Genomic DNA, 7,141 nt, shown 5'->3' with positions numbered 1-7,141 from the left:
TTAAACAAATACAAAAAATAATAAAATATAGAACAGCAACCCTAGTCCATTGTGATCTGATAGGATGCATAGGATTACTTCAATATTCTGGTATCAATTGAGGCCTGTTATGTGAATGAGTATATGGTCAAATTGGGAGAAATTACAATTACGTGCATAGGAAAAGGTATATTCTTCTGATTTAGGAAGAAATGTTACCTAAATACCTGTTAAATCCATTTGGATTTTTTAAGTTATTCAAATAATGTCTGTTACTTTAACCATATCTGTTTAGCTTCAGTTTCCATAAATTGTCCGTTGATGAGAGTGCAGAATTGAAGTCTCCAACAATTTATTGTGTGTGGTGCAATATTTGCTTTGAGCTCTAGTTATGTTTCTTTTATGAATTTATGTGTCCTTGCATTTGAAACATAGTTGTTCAGTATTGAAAGTTCATCTTAGTATTATTTTTCCTTTGAAAAGTATGGTTCCCTTCCTTGTCATTTTTGATAACTTTTTGTTGAAAGTCAATGTTGTTCAATATTAGAAAGGCTACTCCAGCTTTTTTCTTGGGAACATTTGCTTAGAATTTTGCTCCATCCTTTTACCCTGAGATACTCTGTCTTTGTCTCTAAGGTGTATGTCCTGTATGCAGCAAAAACTTGGATCCTCTTTACGTATTCAGTCTCTTAGTTTATGTCTTTTTATTGGGGAATTGTGTACATTGATGATAAGAGATATTAAATGAAATGGACTGTTGGTTCCTGTTATTTTTGTTGGTAGAAATGTAAGTACAATGGTGTGGTTATCATCTTTTGGGTTTGTTCAAAGATTAATTCCCTACTTTTTGCTAAGGTGTAGTATCCCTCCTTGTGTTGGAAGATTCCATCTACTATCATTTGTAGGGTTGGATTTGTGGAAAGATATTGTGTACATTTGGCTTTGTAAAGGAATGTCTTGGTTTCTCCATCCATGGTAATTGAAAATTTCACCAGATGTACTTGCCTGAAGATCCAGAAATGAATGCACATGCCTATGGTCACTTTGTCTGTGATAAAGGTGCTAAAACCATGAAATGAAAAAAGACAGAATTTTCAAGAAATTATGGTTCAACTGGATGTCAGCATATAGAAGAATTAATTATGTAAATAAACTCCCGAGAGTGGGACAAATAATCATCTTTTTAGATGGTGATAAAAATTAAAAAAAAAAAACACGAAAATTTCTTCATGTTAGAAGTCTTGGAAAATATTAGGAATTCAACGCCCATACTTAAACATAGTAAAAGCAATATTACAAAAACAAAAGCAAAAACAAAACAAAACAAGAAAAACAAACAAAAAAATAAAAAACAAAACAAAACAAAACAAAAACACAAAAAACAGTTGCCATCATCAAACTTAATGGGGAGAAACTTGACGCAATACCACAAAAATCACGAACTAGAAAGGTTGCCTAATCTCTACTTACTCCATCAATATAGTACTGGAATTCTTATCCACAAAAAATAGACAAAAACACGAGCAAAACAGAAAAATTTAGAAAGAAAGAAGTTAAAATATCACGATTTTTAGATGATGTGATAGTATATTTGGTGACTCCAAACATTCCACCAGAGTACTCCTTCAGTTGACAAAAAAATTCAGCAAAGTGGCTGGATGTAAACTTAACTCAAACAAATCAGAAGCATTCTACTTCAAGCATAAACAGTTTGAGGGGAAATTAAGGAAATGACAGACTTCAAAATAGTCACAAATAATAAAAAATCCTCAGGTTGACTCTAAACAAGCAAGTGAAAGTTCTGTATGACAAGAACTTCAAGTCTCTGAAGAGAAATATTGAAGAAGATCTCAGAAGATGGAATAATTTCCCATGCTAATGCATGTGCAGGGTTAAATTGTAAAAATGGTCATATTGCCAAAAGCAATCAACAGATTCAAGACAATCACCATCAAAATTCCAACTCAATTCTTCACAGAGTTAGAAGGAGCAATTTGAAAATTCAGTTGGAATAACAAGAATCCAATGATAGAGAAACGTTCATCAACAATATGAGAACTTCTGGGGCAATCACTATCGATGACTTCAAGCTGTATTACAGAACAATAATAATAAAAATTGAATGGGAATGGTACAGAGACAGTCAAAAAGATCAGTGGAATATTATTGAATGCCCAGAAATGAAGGCACATACCTATGGCCACTTGATATTTGACAATGACCCGAAACCATCCAATGGAACGATCACATTTTCCACAAACGGTTCTCATTAAACTGAAGGTTAGCAAGTAGAAGAATGGAAATCAATCAATTCTTATCACCCTGTACAAAGCTCAAGTCGAAGTGGATCAAGTATCTCCACAAGAAACGTATAATCTTAAACAAATAGAAGAAAAAGTTGGGAAATTTACAAAACAGAATACCAATGGTTTTGCTTCAAGATCGAGAATTGATAAATGGGACTTCATAAACCTTTTGTAAGGCTTGGTCACTGGAATTTGGAAAAAGATAAAATCATTAGGTTAAGAAAAGATCTTTACCAATCTTCCATCTGGTAGAGGGCTAAAATCAATGTATACAAAGACTCAAGGAGATAGACTTCAGAAAATCAAATAGTCCTTTCAAAAATGGTGAATAGCACTAAACACAAGATTTCTCTACTGTGGAATATTAATATCCTTAGCCATCAGGTAAATGCAAATCAACAAATTCTAATGTAATACAGCACGCTTCTCAGAATGGCTAAGTCAAGAAATTCACAACAGATTCTGGCAATTAGGTGGAGAAAGAGGGACTCTCCTCCATTGTTGGTCAGATTGCAAGCTGGTATAACCATCTGGAAATCAGTCTGGAATTTTCTCACAAAGTTGGATATAGTACTACCTGAGGATACCACAATCCCATTTCTTTGATATATACGCAAAAGATGCTCCAACATATAAGAAGGACACATGATGCTACAGGTTGAGAGCTCTCTTTCTTTTTTATAATAGCCAGAAGCTGAAAAGAAACCAGATGTCCCTCAACATAGTAATGGATAAATGAAATATAGTACATTTACACACCTGTGTTCTTCTAACCTATCAAAAACAATGTTTTCATTAAATTCTTACGATAGGCGAGAAATTATCATTTTGTGTAAGGTAACCCAGTCACAAAAGACCACAAATTGTATATATTTATTGGAAGTTTGTATCAGCCCAAAAGTATGGAAAACATAAGAAAGAATTCACAGGCTTTTTGAAGCCAGCAGGAAGAAGACCAAAATGCAGATGTTACAATCCTTCTTAAGAGGGATAAAAAATATTCATGGGAGGAAATTCAAGGATAAAGAGTCAAGCAGGGACTGAAGAAAGTATCAACCACAGACTGCACCATGTGGGGATCTGTCCCATATGCAGTCACACAAACCAGTCACTATTGCTGATGCCACCAAGTCCTTGTTGACAGGAGTCAGATATGGATGTCTCCTGAGAGACTCTGACAGAACCCTGCTGACATTCGTGAGGATGAATGAAACTAAACAATGGATTGAACAAGGGGGATTCAATGAAGTTATTAGAGAGTGTACTTAATGAGCTGAAGGGGTTTGCAAAACCCCAGGAAGAACAACAATATCAACCAACCAGACCCACCAGATATTCGAGGGATTAACCCACCCACTAGTGAATACAGATTGAGGGACCCATGACTCCAGCCACATACGTGGCAGAGGATTGCTTGTTCAAACATCATTGAAAGGAAAACCCCTTAATCCTGTGAAGGCTTGTATCCCCAATGTAGGGTAATGCCAGAGAATTGAGGTTGAAGTTGATTGGTGGGAATTGGAACATCCTCACAGAAGACAGGCAGGGATGTTATGAGAGAAAAATGAAAGGAAATAACATTTGAAATATAAATACATAAAATATTCAGGAAAAATTATTAAATAAAAGTGATATCTTGTCTCATTAAATTAATAATACAGTAATTATCATTTCCCATTTCTGATATTGATCCAAATATTAGAGTTTGGTACTATTTTCCTTAGGTCTCTTTTGCTGTCTATATAATATTTCCCTTGTTGTTATGACTTATATAAATAAAAATGTATTTTACAATTTAAAGGATATAGAATGAAAAATGTGTTGACATAATTGGTGACTTCCCTTTTTTAAAAGTTGGACAACTCGGGCTGGGGATTTAGCTCAGTGGTAGAGCGCTTACCTAGGAAGCGCAAGGCCCTGGGTTCGATCCCCAGCTCCGAAAAAAAAAAAAAAAGTTGGACAACTCCTTGAAGAAACTTTCATGGATAATATCAAAATTTGTTTATAGGAGTTTTTTTATTAAATTTTTTGTTAATAGCCACAGACAGGAAATGATTCTTATATTTATGCATTATGGTATTTGATTTCGGAAAATCTCAATGATCTTAGATTTTATAATAATGTACAGAAGTCATTTATTCTTAAAATTTGTTCACAGAAGGAAGTCATCAATGAATACATATATACAATGTAGCACACATTTCTAATATAAATAGAGCAATTTAAATATATATATATATATATATATATATATATATATATATATATATATATATATATATTGGACCAAAGATGAACAATCATGTTTAAAAGGAAGACAGAACATTGAGTGTACCTACATTTGAAGTTGAGATGATTCATGCTTCCATGTATTTCTTTCTAGACACCTAATAAGATAAAATTAGTGTTGGAAAAAGCTAAAACTGCAAATAGAAGGCTTAATTTAGTATACATATCTAAACAGTGCTTTGAAAAATATACATAATATATTTTCATATATATATAAAGTATATATATTATATATATATAGTTTATATATAAATTATATACAAAATTCTCAGTGCCTATAAATTATCATTATCACTAAAGCATTTTCCTGGTCATATTAGAGTTGAATTATCAAACACACACACACACACACACACACACACACACACACACACAGTTACCTATAATTTAAACATATTAGCAAATAATATTCTTTCAGATAAAATTAATGAAAACGGATGAATTAAATATACAAAATAATGTTCTCCCAAAAGTATACTTTCTAGCATATAAAATATTGCCTTTTGATAGGTGGTAAATCTACGCAAAGGAATACTACTCAGCTATCAAAAACAATGACTTTATGTATTTCGTAGGGAAATGGAGGGAAATGGAAAATATCATCCTGAGTGAGGTAACACAACCACAGAAAAACACACATGTTATGCTCTCATTGATAAGTGGCTATTAGCCCAAATGCTTGAATTACCCTAGATGCCTAGAACAAATGAAACTCAAGATGGATGATCAAAATGTGAATGCTTCACTCCTTCTTTAAAAGGGGAAAAAGAATACCCTTGGCAGGGAATTGGGAGGCAAAGATTAAAACAGAGACTGAAGGAACACCCATTCAGAGCCTGCCCCACATGTGTCTCATACATATACAGTGACCCAATTAGACAAGATGGATGAAGCAGAGAAATTCAGACTGACAGGAAGCAGATTTAGATCTCTCCTGAGAGACACAGCCAGAATACAGGAAATACATAGGCGAATGACAGCAGCAAACCATTGAACTGAGAACAGGACCCTCATTCAAGGAATCATAGAAAGAACTGGAAGAGCTTGAAAAGGCTCGAGACCCCTTATGAACAACAATGCCAAGCAACCAGAGCTTCCAGGGACTAAGCCACTACCCAAAGACTATACATGGACTGACCCTGGACTCTGACCTCATAGTTAGCAATGAATAGCCTAGTAAGAGCACCAGTAGAAGGGGAAGCCCTCGTTCCTATTAAGACTGAACCCCAGTGAACGTGATTGTTGGGGGGAGAGCGGTAATGGGCGGAAGATGGGAACGGGAACATGCCCCCCCAAAAAAGAAAAAAAATACATTTACATGAAAATTCTATACTTACAATTAAACAGTAAATCTTCTAGATCTTTATAAAAAATTAATGAACAATAAATATACTTACGAAAAAAAAAGAAAAAAGAAAAAAAGAAATGTGGAGAATTGCATTCTAAACAGGAGTATGCAATTGTATCTAAAACAAATGTACTATTTTGATGCAGGAGAAATAAACATGTTTTCTTATGTAAACTGATAGCCTGTATATTATTCGTGTCGGACAGTTAATCCTTAGCATTATTTTATTTTATTTTATTTTATTTTTTTGGAGCTGGGGACCGAACCCAGGGCCTTGCACTTGCTAGACAAGCGCTTTACCACTGAGCTAAATCCCCAACCCCTATGGTTAGCGTTATTACGGAGGAGTATTCATCGGTTTTTTTATTTTGTTGTTGCCACATACTTTTTCCCTCTTCCGATGAATTACTACAGGGTTATTTACCAACTCTGTCCTCTTGAGAATGTCCCTTATTTTCAGAATGCGGTTTCCCATTTTTAGCTTAAGATCGCTGAAGAGACATGGCTTCCTGGTGATTATGCTGTGTAAAGTTTCTCCTCTTCTGTTGATGTGATTGATACATTTCCTCAGTAATAAATTCTAAGGTAGTATCTGTATTCTTTGAAAACGTTTTGAAAGGTGATCCAAGCCTATTTATATTTTAGAATATCCATTGAAAATTCAGGTGTTAGTTCATGTGATCAGCTTTACGTGTGACTTAGTCTTTTTTCTTCACAGTTTTTGTATTTTTATTTCTCTGTTCATTAGGCTTTGATGATGACAATTATGATGATGATGACTTTATTTTTATTATTATTCATTATTATAATTATTATAATTATATTTATTATTATTTTATCATCACTTTTATTATATTAATTCTATTATTATTAATATTTACTGTTTTTATTATTGTTATTATTATTATGTGTCTACTTGATATTTTCTTTGATTCTAGTACTTTAACAGGTATCTCTTCCTTGTTTGGGAAATATTGTTCCCAGAAAGTCACATACAAATAGATATTGTAGTTGACTTTATTCTCATGCTTCTCATACTGTCCTAAACTTATGAATCAGGGACCCTGCCTCAGTTGGTTCTGATTGGAAAATAGAGATATTGATAGCCAGTGTCTAGGCAGGACAGACAGAGCAGGAGTTTCAGGATGCTTGGAAAAAGGTACAGAGTGGGAGGAGGCATGGAGATTCTCCAGGACAGACTTTCAGGACAGAGAAGCAG

Source organism: Rattus norvegicus, chromosome 11 (genome assembly GCF_021556685.1).
Source record: "Rattus norvegicus strain SHRSP/BbbUtx chromosome 11, alternate assembly SHRSP_T2T, whole genome shotgun sequence".
NCBI lineage: Eukaryota > Metazoa > Chordata > Mammalia > Rodentia > Muridae > Rattus > Rattus norvegicus.
This window is presented reverse-complemented; position numbering follows the sequence as displayed.